Consider the following 16,014-nt stretch of genomic DNA (forward strand, 5'->3'; position numbering starts at 1 on the left):
CAAGAACGAAGAAAGGGAGGGAGAGATAGAGAGAGAAAGAGAGAAAGAAAGACAGAGAGAGGGGATAAGTAGAATAAGGTAGTCGCGGAGTGACAATTAGGGATCGGTTATGAGTCAGACGAGTGGAATAACCGCAGCTAAGGTCGGCCAAGTGGAAACGTAAAAACGAGTTAATTGATAATCGAGGGAACAATTAATTGGGGAATCGAGATGACGGCGTTTGGAAAAGTTTTTTCACACGATGATTTAAATGTATATTTAAACGAATAAATCTCTTTTTCTTTGGATCCGTGGAAAGTGAAATGAGAACGAAAAGATCGAACACGTTTTAAACGAATTCTCTTCGGTGAGAATTTTAATATATTTTTGAATTGTTATATGTTCGTTTTGAACGAATTAAAAATTATTATCGAGTATTTCTTTTTTTATTATTTGGATCGATGTTTAAAGCGTTTTTTTTTTTTTTTAATTTAAAAGAGAAATATCAAATATTATTAATGATAAAATTGTACCAGTTTCACGTCTGTACAAAAATATATATCTATCCTGTTACAACATTTTTATAACATTTTTTTGATATTAATCATTTCGACGGCAACGAAATGTTTTAATTAAAACGTCCCACGACGAATCAATTCTCGAACCTTCAAAATTTCGCTTCGCCTACGCAAGAAACCCACGCGCTTCATTCCCGAGATCCGATTTTAAGATATCGATGGAATATTAACGAAATCATCGAACCGAGTCAACACTTCTATAATTTTATTTTTTATTATAAAATTGCTCGCGAGTTCGTAATGCGATTCGAGCATTTTCCATTCCACGTTCGGATCCATTCGAATTGGCAAACGTATCTCTTGGCTTTTCGAAGAAAAACAAGAAGAGGAAAAAGGGCAAAGGACCTGTGTATCCCTCGTCGACTTCTCCTATTTGAATCCGGAAGACGAGGCGAGTTAAAGCGGGCGAAATTGCAAATCGAAACGTTTTACGCGGGCGGAATGAAAGGAGTGGTGGTCCTCCTTTCGTAAAATTCGACTGGAAATACACTGGAAATACACTGGAAAGTTGCACGCGGAATCAAACGTCTCCTCTCCAAGCACGAGAATCTAACACCGTTTCTCCTCTGTCCACGAATGTCCTATTCTACTTGGCGCATGATCGCTTTATTCTACTGAAAGTGGAGAAAGGAGGATATGCTTCGCTTACGTTCGCGCAAGATTTGAATTTTGCGCCATTAAAGTGTTGCCAACGAAAAAGAAAAAAAGAGTTCAGGATTATTAAAAATGTCGCTTTATTCCATTGAAAATGGATTAAGAAGGGGGATATGTTTAACTTACGTTCGCGTAAGATTTGAATTTTGCGCGGTAAAGTATTGCCAACGAAAAAGAAAAAAGTTCAGGATTATTAAAAATGTCGCTTTATTCCATTGAAAACTAAGAAAGAGGATATGTTTAGCTTACATGCGTGCAAGATTTGAATTTTGCGCCATTAAAGTGTTGCCAACAAAAAAGAAAAAAAAACAGTTCAGGATTATTAAAAATGTCGCTTTATTCCATTGAAAATGGACTAAGAAGGAGGATACGTTTAACTTACGTTCGCGTAAGATTTGAATTTTGCGCCATTAAAGTGTTGCCAACGAAAAAGAAAAAAAGAGTTCAGGATTATTAAAAATGTCGCTTTATTCTATTGAAAATGAATTAAGAAGGAAGATACGTTTAGCTTACGTTCGTATAAGATTTGAATTTTGCGCCATTAAAGTGTTGCCAACGAAAAAAAAAAAGACAGTTTAAGATTATTAAAAATGTCGTCGCACGATTGCTTTATTCTGAAAGTGAAAAAAAAAGGAGGATATATTTCGCTGTTTGACAATCCTCGCCTCGTTCACACGCTACGTTTACGCAAGATTTGAATTTTGCGCCATTTGCGTGCGGTAAAGTGTTACCAACAAAAAAAAAAGACAGTTCAGGATTATTAAAAATGTCGCTTTATTCCACTGAAAACTAAGAAGGAGGATATGTTTAGCTTACGTTCGCGTAAGATTTGAATTTTGCGCCATTAAAGTGTTGCCAACGAAAAAAAAAATAGTTCACATTGTTAAAAATGTCGCTTTATTCCACAGTAAGTGAAAAGGAAGGAAATATACACTTCGCTGTTTAACAATCCTTGCTTCGTTCATGTAAGATTTGAATTTTGCGCGGTAAAGTGTTGCCAACGAAAAAGAAAAAAAGATAGTTTAAGATTATTAAAAATGTCGATGCACGATTGCTTTATTTCCTGAAAGTGGAAAAAGAAGGAAGATACGAATTTTGCGCATATATATATATATATATATATACGGAAGAAATAGAGAACGAAAGAAAAAAGAAATAAAAAAAGTATTCAGAATTTCATCGAAATAAGAACCAATGTCCACGACTATTCGCTGAACGGTGGAAGGGGAAAGGAAGGAGGCGTTTATCGGCGATATACGAAAGAAAGTTGAGCGACTCGAACACTCGTCGAATTCGATGTCGAAGATTGTCGAACGGTTTACGACGCGCCCTCGTTCGATTTCCTTCCTTCTTTATTTTTTTTTATTATTTTCATGGACGATCGTCCACAGCTGTGACCACGATTCGGCGGCGCAAACTGGTGTCGCGCGCCAATGCCTCGCGAAACACGTAATAAATCCGACATCCTGCTGCACCTCCGCCCTCGAGAGAAAAACTCGAGATCCCTTGCGTTCCAGTTTATCGATTTCCGTGTCCAAAAATATCCAAAAAAATATGTAAAAAGTACAAATCAAAAGTATCCGTCAAAAAATCGAGGCGGAGAGCAAACGCGATCGATCGATACAAGATTATCGATCGAGCAACGAGCAGTTATCGACGGATCAAAGTTTCCAATGATAAATTAGAACATCGTACGAGACGAAATAAAACGAAACGAGAATAGGATTGCAACAAGAGAAGTGCAATGAGAAACAAATTTTATTAAATAAATAAAATTGGCGACCAGGATTAAATAATATATATATATATATATATATATATATATATATATATATACACGTAATTGAGACGATGATATTATTCGAGAGGGATTATTATTAACAAGGGATACAAGGCAATCGAGTTTCGTGCCAACTCCTTAACCAAATGGGAGCTCGTTCATTATTCAGGGGGCAGGGATTTTCTTTGATGGTTGTTAACAGTCTCCGGGTACAAGGTAACCCCCTCCCTCCCTCTCTCGCGCCTACAGCCTCGCCTACGAAATCCTAGACGCTCCCGTACTCGGTCGACCAGCTCCTCCCGAGTCGAAACTTCGATCTTGTCTCCCTCCCCCCCTCGCGGCTCGAGTTTCGCCGTCGACATTTCGCCAACTCTCCCCTCCCTTCCTCCCAACTTCGGATTCCACTTTGGCTTTATCTTCGTTACAACGGGCGTAAGTTGACGGCCGACACGATTCGATTCGAAAGAACGTAAAAACTCTCTTTCTCGAATCGTTAATTAATTAATATATATATATATATATATTATAATCGTTAATTATTCAATTCGATCGATCGATCTTGGATTTCAAGTAGATATAGAATCGAATATATATAAATATATACTTTTTTTTTCTCGATTTTAAATTTTTATCCTTTTCGCGCTTTGACTCGCTCGATCTTGATCCTCGTTCGGTCAATCTGTGAATCGGCTTAAAAGATGTTAAGATATTATATTATATTATAATCGTTAATTATTCAATTCGATCGATCGATCTTGGATCTCAAGTAGATATAATCGAATATATATATTTTTATATATATAAGATGTTATGATATTATATTATATTATGTATATTATAATCGTTAATTATTCAATTCGATCGATTCGATCGATCTTGGATCTCAAGTAGTTATAATCGAATATATATATTTATATATATAAGATGTTATGATATTATATATATTATAATCGTTAATTATTCAATTCGATCGATCGATCTTGGATCTCAAGTAGATATAATCGAATATATTTATATAATTTTCTTGATCTCAAATTTTAATCCTTTTCGCGCTCGATCTTGATCTTCGTTCGATTCAACCGCGTTCAATCAATCCGTGAATCGGTTTAAAAGATGTTATGATATTATATTATATATATATGTTATAATCGTTAATTATTCAATTCGATCGATCGATCTTGGATCTCAAGTAGATATAATCGAATATATATATTTTTATATATATAAGATGTTATGATATTATATTATATTATGTATATTATAATCGTTAATTATTCAATTCGATCGATTCGATCGATCTTGGATCTCAAGTAGTTATAATCGAATATATATATTTATATATATAAGATGTTATGATATTATATATATTATAATCGTTAATTATTCAATTCGATCGATCGATCTTGGATCTCAAGTAGATATAATCGAATATATTTATATAATTTTCTTGATCTCAAATTTTAATCCTTTTCGCGCTCGATCTTGATCTTCGTTCGATTCAACCGCGTTCAATCAATCCGTGAATCGGCTTAAAAGATGTTATGATATTATATTATATATATATGTTATAATCGTTAATTATTCAATTCGATCGATCGATCTTGGATCTCAAGTAGATATAATCGAATATATATATTTTTATATATATAAGATGTTATGATATTATATTATATTATGTATATTATAATCGTTAATTATTCAATTCGATCGATTCGATCGATCTTGGATCTCAAGTAGTTATAATCGAATATATATATTTATATATATAAGATGTTATGATATTATATATATTATAATCGTTAATTATTCAATTCGATCGATCGATCTTGGATCTCAAGTAGATATAATCGAATATATTTATATAATTTTCTTGATCTCAAATTTTAATCCTTTTCGCGCTCGATTTTGATCTTCGTTCGATTCAACCGCGTTCAATCAATCCGTGAATCGGCTTAAAAGATGTTATGATATTATATTATATATATATGTTATAATCGTTAATTATTCAATTCGATCGATCGATCTTGGATCTCAAGTAGATATAATCGAATATATATATTTTTATATATATAAGATGTTATGATATTATATTATATTATGTATATTATAATCGTTAATTATTCAATTCAATCGATTCGATCGAGATCTTGGATCTCAAGTAGATATAATCGAATATATTTATATAATTTTCTCGATCTCGAATTTTAATCCTTTTCGCGCTTCGACTGGCTCGATCTCGATCCTCGTTCGATTCAACCGCGTTCGGTCAACCCGTGAATCGGCTTAAAAGATGATCGCGCATTATCCGATAATCTACGACGGATCGTAAAGTGGGCGGTAAAGTGGGATACAAATGTAAACGTGTAAACGAGGACCCGTGGCAATAAAGACGGACACCGGTTATTAAACAGGAGGGAGAGGGAGGAGGGGGGGGGGTGGATTTCGCGTTGTCAGTTTGCGGCGTGTAGTAAATCTCGCGCGATCCGCGAAATTGCGACGGTAAGCCGCGGATCGAGAATCGGGGTAGGTAACTATTGATCAAAGGAATCCTTGGTGAAATATCGTCGTCGAGAAACGTCCCCGTGAAACGTATTGACGTCGCGGCCGTGTTACGTCGAACCGTTGGGGAGAGAGAGGGGGGAGGGGAGGTAGGGATGTAACGTTTGATTTGTGGAATAATTTCATCTTGGCCGGATATATATGTATATAGGAACTTGATATATATATTGGATCTTGATTCCTTGGAAACTATTCTTGGAATATGGAGAGAAAACCATTTTTCCAGCGTGAAAAATCGTGACTTTCCACGACACGAGGAATCTACTAGTAGTATGATAAATCTGATGAAATGGATAGGACGCGTTTAAAATTTAAATAAATATTTTTTCGCGTCGATGAAGGAAAGTAATACGCGATATGTATGAGAGAAAGAGAGAGAGAGAGCGATTAAAAAGGTTGGATTATGATAGTGCGGAGTTATAGATAAAAATTGGAATTTTCATTACGTAAAAAATATTAAAAATTTCGTTATCGAAATCGAGCCAGAAAATGAAGGAAATCATACCATTGAAGTCACTTTTTGATTCATCCCGATATCTCGATTGGTTACCGAGATATAAGAATTTGAAGTGTCCATAGAAGTGCTCGAGCCGCCGGTGTACGAGATTATGAATGGGCGACCGCAACCTAGTGACCTAGATATTTTTCTTGGAAATGCGTACTACTAGGTTTTTCCAGGAATCACGTCCGTCGCTTGTTATTGGTCGCTTTAGCGAGGCAAGGTGCGAATAAGCAACCGAGGATCGAGATGGTAAACGATTAAAAATTACTCTTTCCTTTACACGATGATATCTCGGGAACCGGAAGTCATATAGGGATAAATGAGAAAGCGTTTCAAAGCGTAAAATATTGCGCTTCCATCGATCTTTCATTCGTTGATCGGAAGTAACTGTGTTCGGAGTTACGACGGTTCAAAGTTTTCCTAATTTTAATAGGATTTAATCGCGTTTCTGACGAATGATTAAAAATTATCTTTTCTTTACACGACGATAACTCGGGAACCGGAAGTCGTATAGGGATAAATGAAAAAGCGTTTCAAAGCGTAAAGTACCACGCTTCTATCGATTTTTCATTCGTTGACCAGAAGTGACTATTCTCAAAGTTACGACGGTTCAAAGTTTTTCTAATTTTAATAGATTTAATCGCGTTTTTGACGAATGATTAAAAATTATGTTTTATTTACACGATGATAACTCGGGAACCGGAAGTCGTATAGGGATAAATGAGAAAGCGTTTCAAAGCGTAAAATATTGCGCTTCCATCGATCTTTCATTCGTTGACCGGAAGTAACTGTGTTCGGAGTTACGACGGTTCAAAGTTTTTCCTAATTTTAATAGGATTTAATCGTGTTTCTGACGAATGATTAAAAATTATCTTTTCTTTACACGACGATAACTCGGGAACCGGAAGTCGTATAGGGATAAATGAAAAAGTGTTTCAAAGCGTAAAGTACCACGCTTCTATCGATTTTTCATTCGTTGACCAGAAGTGACTATTCTCAAAGTTACGACGGTTCAAAGTTTTTCTAATTTTAATAGATTTAATCGCGTTTTTGACGAATGATTAAAAATTATGTTTTATTTACACGATGATAACTCGGGAACCGGAAGTCGTATAGGGATAAATGAGAAAGCGTTTCAAAGCGTAAAATATTGCGCTTCCATCGATCTTTCATTCGTTGACCGGAAGTAACTGTGTTCGGAGTTACGACGGTTCAAAGTTTTTCTAATTTTAATAGGATTTAATCGCGTTTTTGACGAATGATTCAAAATTATGTTTTATTTACACGATGATATCTCGGGAACCGGAAGTCGTATAGGGATAAATGAGAAGGCGTTTCAAAGCGTAAAGTATCGCGCTTCCATCGATCTTTCATTCGTTGATCGGAAGTGATTATCCTCGGAGTTACGACGGTTCAAAGTTTTCCTAATTTTAATAGGATTTAATCGGGTTTATTAAATGATTAAAAATTATCTTTTCTTTATAAATAATGATATCTCAGGAACTGCAAGTCATATAGATACATTATCGATACCAATTTCACGTAGGAATTTCGTTTCCATTATCACTCTCCAGTAATAGGAATGGATATAAGAGAAAAAAGAGGGATATTAAGCGAACCCTTCCCTGAACAACCTCCACCTCCCTAAAATTTGTACTTTACCTTCCTAACCATTCAAAATGAAGGTTCTTCCATTCAACGTTCACCCGATTAAGACATACTCTCTTACTATTTCTATCCTGCACGTGAATTTACCTTTCGTCTCGTTTGCTATCCGAGGATAGTTGAAATAGATCAGACACAAAAGCTGAAAGCTTGCATCTCTACGAAACATTTCTTTAATCCCAACGATAATTTTCAATATAATCCTTCCATCATCCATCCCCGAATAAAGAAAAATATCGATCGTAAAGTATTTTTCAAAGAGGAGAAAGAAAGAAAGAAACAGTGGAAGAATGGAAAGTCGCGGTCGGATCGATGGAAAGTTGGATGGATATCGATTCCATCCGTGGAATTTGAAAAGGCAAGTTGAACCTTCATCGGATTTTTCGAGGCATGAATTCCGGAGCCGGGCAATTTTCGGCCGACAAGGGCCGAAGCCCCATCGAGACACGGTGGTTGTAACCCAATGGGAGGAACGCTTGGAAGCATATTTTTGGTTGGTTCGTTATCAATGGGCGGCCCTCCACCATTCGCCATACCTTTTATATATTTTTACGTCGGCCAACCAACTCGCGGGCAAATTGTGATTCCTTTTCTCTCTCTTCCTCTCTCCTTCTCTCTTTCTCTTCACCGTCGACGTTTTTGAATGCGAACCCCGCTCGTGATTAAAATTTCGCGTTATTTTTAAAACTGCCTGCCTCCAATGAAAACATTCCATATCCCGCCACAGATATATATATATATATACAAGTGTCTCCTTTCGAATTTCCCTTTCGAAATCGTTCCCCTTTGATCGACTTTCGAACACATCTTTCGAAACCTCTACATATATACACACATCTCTTTCTATTTCATTAAATTTCAAAAATTATATTAGAAACATAAAGAGAGAGGTATATAAAAAAGATATATAATGAATATATATAATATATTGGGTTGACAAGTAAGTAATTGCGGATTTTTTTTAGAAAATCAAAGACAATTTTTTCATGGAACTAAATAACTTTATTCCGTAATGTGTTGCCGATTTTGATCAATGACCTTTTGCCATCTTTCAGGCAGCATCATAATCCCACATTCATAAAACTTGTGGTTTTTATTAGCAAAAAACTGAATCAGGTACGATTTGATATCATCATCATTATTGAGTGAAAAATTACCAGAACGAAATTTGTCAAACCAATTTTGACACTGCCGTTCTTTTAAGGCTTAAACAATCGCCATAAACATAACTTTTTGTGAGCTTGCGATACGTTTTTCCCTTTGCGAAAATAAAAAAGCAAAATATGACGATAATGTTCCTTTTGATTTTCCATTTTTCAACCAACGCCAAACGAAAACTACGCAACCGATCAAAAAACTCTTTTTACCGATTGACAGCTGAATTGCCAACTATCAAATAACAAAACGTGTTTTATATTTGGATTACGCCAGCAAACCTAAAAATTCAACTGAAGCTATCTACGAGTGAGATCCGCAATTACTTAGTTGCCAACCCAATATATATAATAAATATATAATAAAAATATATATATATATATATCTCTCTTTATGTTTCTCTCGAGTAATTTTTAAAATTTAACGAAACGAAAAGAGATGTATATGTATAATAACAATCCCTCGTATTTTCTTTGCCACGAATAATAATAACCGAATAATTTCCTTGGAAATTGTAACGCGATTTCCCAGGATTTCGAGGGTTTCGCCCTTTTTCGCGGCAGGAATAACACAGCCAAAGAGAGCGAGAGAAAGAGAGGGAGAGAGGGATCCATAAAGCTCGCCTTAATGAACGCTCGTTGCTCCATCTTCGTCCCCCTTGCACGCCGGTTGCCCGCCACGTTGCTCTTCCTTATCAACATTAGCCAGTGAGACGCCGGGGAGAATAACATTGGCCTCTGGCGAGTAATATATCCATACTTGCCGTCATCCCTTAATGCATTATGCATAAGGGTTCGATATATCCAGAGCTCGCCGTATATATATATATATATATATATATATATATATATATATATATCTGTGTGCGCGTGCAGGGGATACGAACACGGGGCCGTCTCCAACGATCCCGTGTCCGTGACACGCTCGTGTGGAGGATGCGCGCGTGTCGAGGACATCCGGTGAACGACATCCCTCCCCTCCCCTCCTTTTGCCAAGTGGAACGCCGCGTACAAAGGCGGCCAACCGTGTCACAACATTGCATCTCCTTCTCTTCTTCCTCCATTTCGTATAAATAAACTATCGATGAACGTTCGAATGAACCGCGCTTGGATCGTTAAGGTTAGAATGTTGTTAGGAAGAATTTTTTGGAACCATTTTTCGGTGTTGGTTTGATAAGAAATATTATTTTCAAAACTATCGATGTTCGAATGAACCGCGCTTGGATCGTTAAGGTTAGGAAGAATTTTTTGGAACCATTTTTCGGTGTTGGTTTGATAATAGAAATATTATTTTCAAAACTATCGATGTTCGAATGAACCGCGCTTGGATCGTTAAGGTTAAGATATTGTTAGGAAGAATTTTTAAAATTTGGAACCAAGCGGTGACACGTTTATTTATGTTTGATGTTTTTTAAATATCGCTTCTTGGGCTCTTTATAATGTTACAGAACGAGGAATGGCTAGATTATTTTTATTTCAAATCGAAATACGATTTTCGGTGTTGGTTTGATAAGAAATATTATTTTCAAAATTATCGATGAACGTTTGAATGAACCGCGCTTGGATCATTAAGATGTTGTTAGGAAGAATTTTTAAAATTTGGAATCAAGCGGTTTATTTATGTTTGATGTTTTTTAAATATTGTTTTCTAGATTCTTTATAATGTTACAAAATGAGGAATGTATCGTTGAATGGTTAGATTATTTTTATTTCAAATCGAAATACGATTTTCGGTGTTGGTTTGATAAGAAATATTATTTTCAAAACTATCGATGTTCGAGCGAACCGCGCTTGGATCGTTAAGGTTAGGATGTTGTTAGGAAGAATTTCTAAAATTTGGAACCAAGCGGTTTATTTATGTTTGATGTTTTTTAAATATCGCTTCTTGGGCTCTTTATAATATTACAAAACGAGGAATGGCTAGATTATTTTTATTTCAAATCGAAATACGATTTTCGGTGTTGGTTTGATAAGAAATATTATTTTCAAAATTATCGATGAACGTTCGAATGAACCGCGCTTGGATCGTTAAGATTAAGATGTTGTTAGGAAGAATTTTTAAAATTTGGAACCAAGCGGTGACACGTTTATTTATGTTTGATGTTTTTTAAATATTGTTTTCTAGATTCTTTACAATGTTACAAAACGTGGAATGTATCGTTGAATGTAAAATACGATTTTCGGTGTTGGTTTGATAATAGAAATATTATTTTCAAAACTATCGATGTTCGAATGAACCGCGCTTGGATCGTTAAGGTTAGGATGTTGTTAGGAAGAATTTTTAAAATTTGGAACCAAGCGGTGACACGTTTATTTATGTTTGATGTTTTTTAAATATTTTCTAGATTCTTTATAATGTTACAAAACGTGGAATGTATCGTTGAATGTAAAATACGATTTTTGGTGTTGGTTTGATAATAGAAATATTATTTTCAAAACTATCGATGACTTAAATTGAATATTCCAATTCGATTCAGTAGAATCGAAGAACAACAATATTTTTATCATTGTCAGAGGAATTTTGCAACTTTTTATTAACAGCATGGTGTTCTAATTTTTCTTTTTTCTTCGTATTATTATTGTAATAGCTTGTTGCAAGATAATAACTATTGTTTGTCAATCTCTTCGATTTGGCATCTCTTCTCTCTTAAATTCACGTAAATTATTTCGTATTTATTAAAAATTTTCCATTTTGAAATTACATCCGTCATTATTTTATTCATTTCTCTTAGAAAATAAATTAATTTTTCGTCTTGAAATTCCAATTCGAACGTATGCCAAATATAATGAATATTGCTCTTCCAGACTCTGGATTTTCCTTCAAACGTATATCATATTTTCGAATAGAGGGAATAATTAATAATTCGAAGAGCAAAAGACAGAGAGAGAGAGAGAGAGAGAGAGAGAGAGAGAGAGATGCAAAATCGAGGATTTGTTCGATTCGCAGCCACTTCTCTGGATCTAAGATTTAAGATCTAAGATCTAAGATCTAACTTCCAATTTAACTCGAACGTATAACGCCAAATATAATGAATATTACTTTTCGAAATTCTGGATAATCTAAAATTTCCCCTTAAAAAAAAAACTAATTTTTCATTCTCAAATTCCAAAATTCCACTTAAATCGAACATAAATAATGAAAATAATAATGAATATTACTTTTCGAAATTCTGGATAATCTAAAATTTCCCCTTAAAAAGAAAACTAATTTTTTGTCTTCAAATTCCAATTTAACTCGAACGTATGCCAAATATAATAAATATTGCTCTTCAATATTCTGGATAATCTAAGATTTCCCCTTAAAAAAAAACTAATTTTTCATCTTCAAATTCCAACTTGACTCGAACATATGCCAAATATAATGAATATTGCTCTTCGAAACTTTGGATAATCTAGAATTTCCCCTAAAAAAAAAAACTAATTTTTCGTCCTCAAATTCCAAAATTCCACTAACTCAAACGTAAATAAAATTCGAGATAATCTAAGATTTTTCGTTCAAACGTATACCATATTTTCGAATAGAGAGAATAATTCGTAATTCAGTAAAAGCAAAAGATAGAACAGATAGAGAGAGAGAGAGAGAGAGAGAGAGAGAGAGAGAGAGAGAGAGAGAGAGATGTGCAGAATCGAGAATTTGTATTCGATTCGCGGCCACTTCTCTCGCGATAAACCGCGCCGTGTTTCATAAAGTTTGGCCGACGCGGTTCCTTTGTCGGCGCTCGGCCGGTAAACACGCGAATGCTTCTTTCGGGCGGAGCAAACTTGGGCTGTAAGTCACCCGCAATGTACCCACGAGAGAGAGAGAGAAAGAAAGGTTGTTGCCACGAGCGGGGCATAAATCGAGGCGGGGAATTAAATTTCCCGCCGCTGGATCTCGATTTATCTCGCTCGTCCATTCCACCTTCGTTTCCCTCGAAACAATAATTTATCGCTTTTTTCCAGGACTCGTCATCGACTCGTCCATCCCTCTTCAAAAGTCTTGGCAACGAATTCAATTTCGATTGTCGATCGAATTTAAGTTTTCAGATAATAATAATTTAAACGTGAAAGGAAAAATATATAATTGTAATTATTTTTTAAATTACAAAAAAATTATTCAAGGTAAGAAAGTGTGATGAAGCAAGTAAATGTACGAGTAATTTTCGTCAACATTTTGAACGCGCCTTTTATTTGAGCAACTGGAAGAAGCAGAAGGTTCATCTATATTAGGGAAAGTTTAGAAGAATATATACTTTGAAAGAGACTCAAAGTGAAACTAAATTTTTGTCTTAAGATAAAAAACATAAAAAAGTGAATGAATTTTTTCAATCAACGATAAGATAAAACGAGAATAATAATTCCAAATCGTATCACCGAAGTGATATTTCTATTTCAAATTTAATTTCTTTCATCTATTTTATTTTTATCTTACTGTACTTCATACTTTACTTTAAAAAAAAATTCCCCTCCCACTTTTGAATTTCAAAATTATCGAATACGAATCGCTTCTCCAAAATTTTGCTTTAAAATTTGTTTTCAAGCAATCATTCAAACTCGAGAGGAGAAACAATTCGGGAATTGAAGGAAGAATTGGATCCATCTTTGCCGTTCATTTCCTTCCCTCTCGGCGACGAGACATCGGCCACGATATTCGTGCATGTCTCGGACCGTTGGAAGCCATCCTCGCGTCTAATTACACGGTCAAGGTAACGAAGGGAACGGTGAAAGGACGTGGGATGTTTGCCGGCGTCGATGCACGTTCCATGCAGGAGAGGGTGGCAAGGAACGATCCGAAAGGAAAGAAGACGGGCAGAGAAAGAGAGAGGGAGAGAGGGAAGGAAGGAAGAGGGAGGTGCACCCCGCAATGCGGCACAACTCCTGATCCGATTGCGAGCTCAGTCAGCGTCCTCGAGAGCTCGAGGTCGAAGAGGTCCACCGGACTTCGCTAAGAGATCTTTGGATAATTTCCTCCCTCCTTTTTTTCCTCCTCCCCCCCTCCCTCTAGAACAAACTCGAGGCGATACCAGGAGGCCAGTTCGAATCGAATCTTTAAGGATGGCGTGTGATAGAGTATGTAATAGTATATAGTTGCTCGAAACACGTTGACTTTTCAGTAATTAAAGAGAAAAGAATTCGTAACAAACGTTTCATCGATATTTGCTTGAGGATCGCAAACAAATAAACTCAAAAAAATTAAAAACTAAATTCAAAAAAACTTAAATAAATCAAATAAACTCAAAAAAAAAAAATTAAAACCTAAATTCAAAAAACTTGAATAAATCAAATAAACTCAAAAAAATTAAAAACTAAATTCAAAAAAACTTAAATAAATCAAATAAACTCAAAAAAATTAAAAACTAAATTCAAAAAACTTGAATAAATCAAATAAACTCAAAAAAATTAAAAACTAAATTTAAAAAAACTTAAATAAATCAAATAAATATCAAAAAAATTAAAAACTAAATTCAAAAAAACTTAAATAAATCAAATAAACTCAAAAAAAAAAAATTAAAAAACTAAATTCAAAAAACTTGAATAAATCAAATAAAATCAAAAAAAAAAATTAAAAAACTAAATTCAAAAAAATTTAAGTAAAATTAAATTAAATAAATAAAAACATTTAAAACAGTATAAATTAACTAAATTATTTTTTATTTATAAATTAAAATATTTTATCTTTAACACGTCTCTCTCAATTTAAATTTTTAATTTTAATTTATTATAAAAATAAAATTATTTAAAAGAAATATTAAAAAATAAAGCTTCTAATAAAGCTTAGACTTAAAAATCTATATTTCTTTTATTTATATATAATTTAACAAGGAACATTATATTTTCAAGTGGGCGAAAATTTATTTTACACTCGGCAAAAATACTCGATATCACATACTTGAACTCGATCGATCAATCAGACAGGGAATCGACTTAATTATATCCCGTACGTGTCGAGAATAGGAAATGCGAATCGAGGAATGCATCCATTTTCGAAAACGATTTCTCCACGAATAAAAAGACCGATGCGGGACACTCCTATATATATATACATAAAGAGCGTAGCCTACAAAGAGAGAGAGAGAGAGAGAGAGAGAGAGAGAGAGAGAGAGAGAGAGAGAGAGAGAGAGAGAGAGAGAGAGAGAGAGAGAGAAGGGATTCGTATTCGAGGAGATCATTTCGGCGAGCAAATATCGGCCGTTTCGCCGGTTTCCGAAAGTGGAAGTTGGACGCGGTTCCCGATCGCGGGACAAAGGAGGCGGCGGACAAAAGAGGCCCGGTGACAGAGATCGGCCGGAGATCTGGCGAGGGTTAGGGGAGGGTTAGGGATACGGCTGGAATCCCGTAATTTCTGCAACAAAGCGGGACCGTCCATCTCGCCACTGTACAAGCCACCTCCTCCTCCCCCCTCCGCGTACAACAGGGTTATTAGATCGTCGTGATGAACGAGCCGCGTTGCCACGTACTACCCGCTCCAACGAGAGCTGTTCCAGCACTCGAATGTGCTTGGGATCTATCTATTTATTTATCAGTTTTCATTTTCGAGTTTCTCCTCTCCCTTTGCTGTTAAGCAGGGAGAAAGGATGAAGTGATTTTTTTCAAATCTTCGATTATTATGCTATTTAACTGTGACGAGATGTGATGGAGAGTAAGCTTGTGACAAATTTTACAAAATGTGAAGATCGTAAACAACGATTGATACGAATCTGAATGAAATGAAAAAGAAGAGAGAGAGAGAGAGAGAGAGAAAGAGGAATGTGTATTTCATTATGGATAATTTTATCCGTGGAGAGGATCGACAAAGTCTCTGTTTTCTATTTACTTATCGTTTTTCATTTTCGAGTTCTCCTCCCCCTTAAGATAGCAGGGAGAGAGAATGAGGTGAAATTTTTCAAATCTTCGATTATTATGCTATTTAATTGTGACGAGATAATGTAATGGAGAATAAGCTTGTGATAAATTTTACAAAATGTGAAGATCGTAAACAACGATTGATACGAATCTGAATGAAATGAAAAAGAAGAGAGAGAGAGAGAGAGAGAGAAAGAGGAATGTGTATTTCATTATGGATAATTTTATCCGTGGAGAGGATCGACAAAGTCTCTGTTTTCTATTTACTTATCGTTTTTCATTTTCGAGTTCTCCTCCCCCTTAAGATAGCAGGGAGAGAGA

At 35.1% G+C, this 16,014-nt stretch overlaps 1 protein-coding gene across 1 annotated transcript in view; it reads right to left on the minus strand.

Moving 5' to 3' along the window:
* LOC550708 (E3 ubiquitin-protein ligase MIB1) overlaps positions 1 to 16,014 on the minus strand; it is a 575,562-nt gene that overhangs the window by 62,810 nt on the left and 496,738 nt on the right. The window lies entirely within an intron of this gene.

The sequence above is a fragment of the Apis mellifera genome, linkage group LG16 (assembly GCF_003254395.2).
Source record: "Apis mellifera strain DH4 linkage group LG16, Amel_HAv3.1, whole genome shotgun sequence".
Lineage (NCBI taxonomy): Eukaryota > Metazoa > Arthropoda > Insecta > Hymenoptera > Apidae > Apis > Apis mellifera.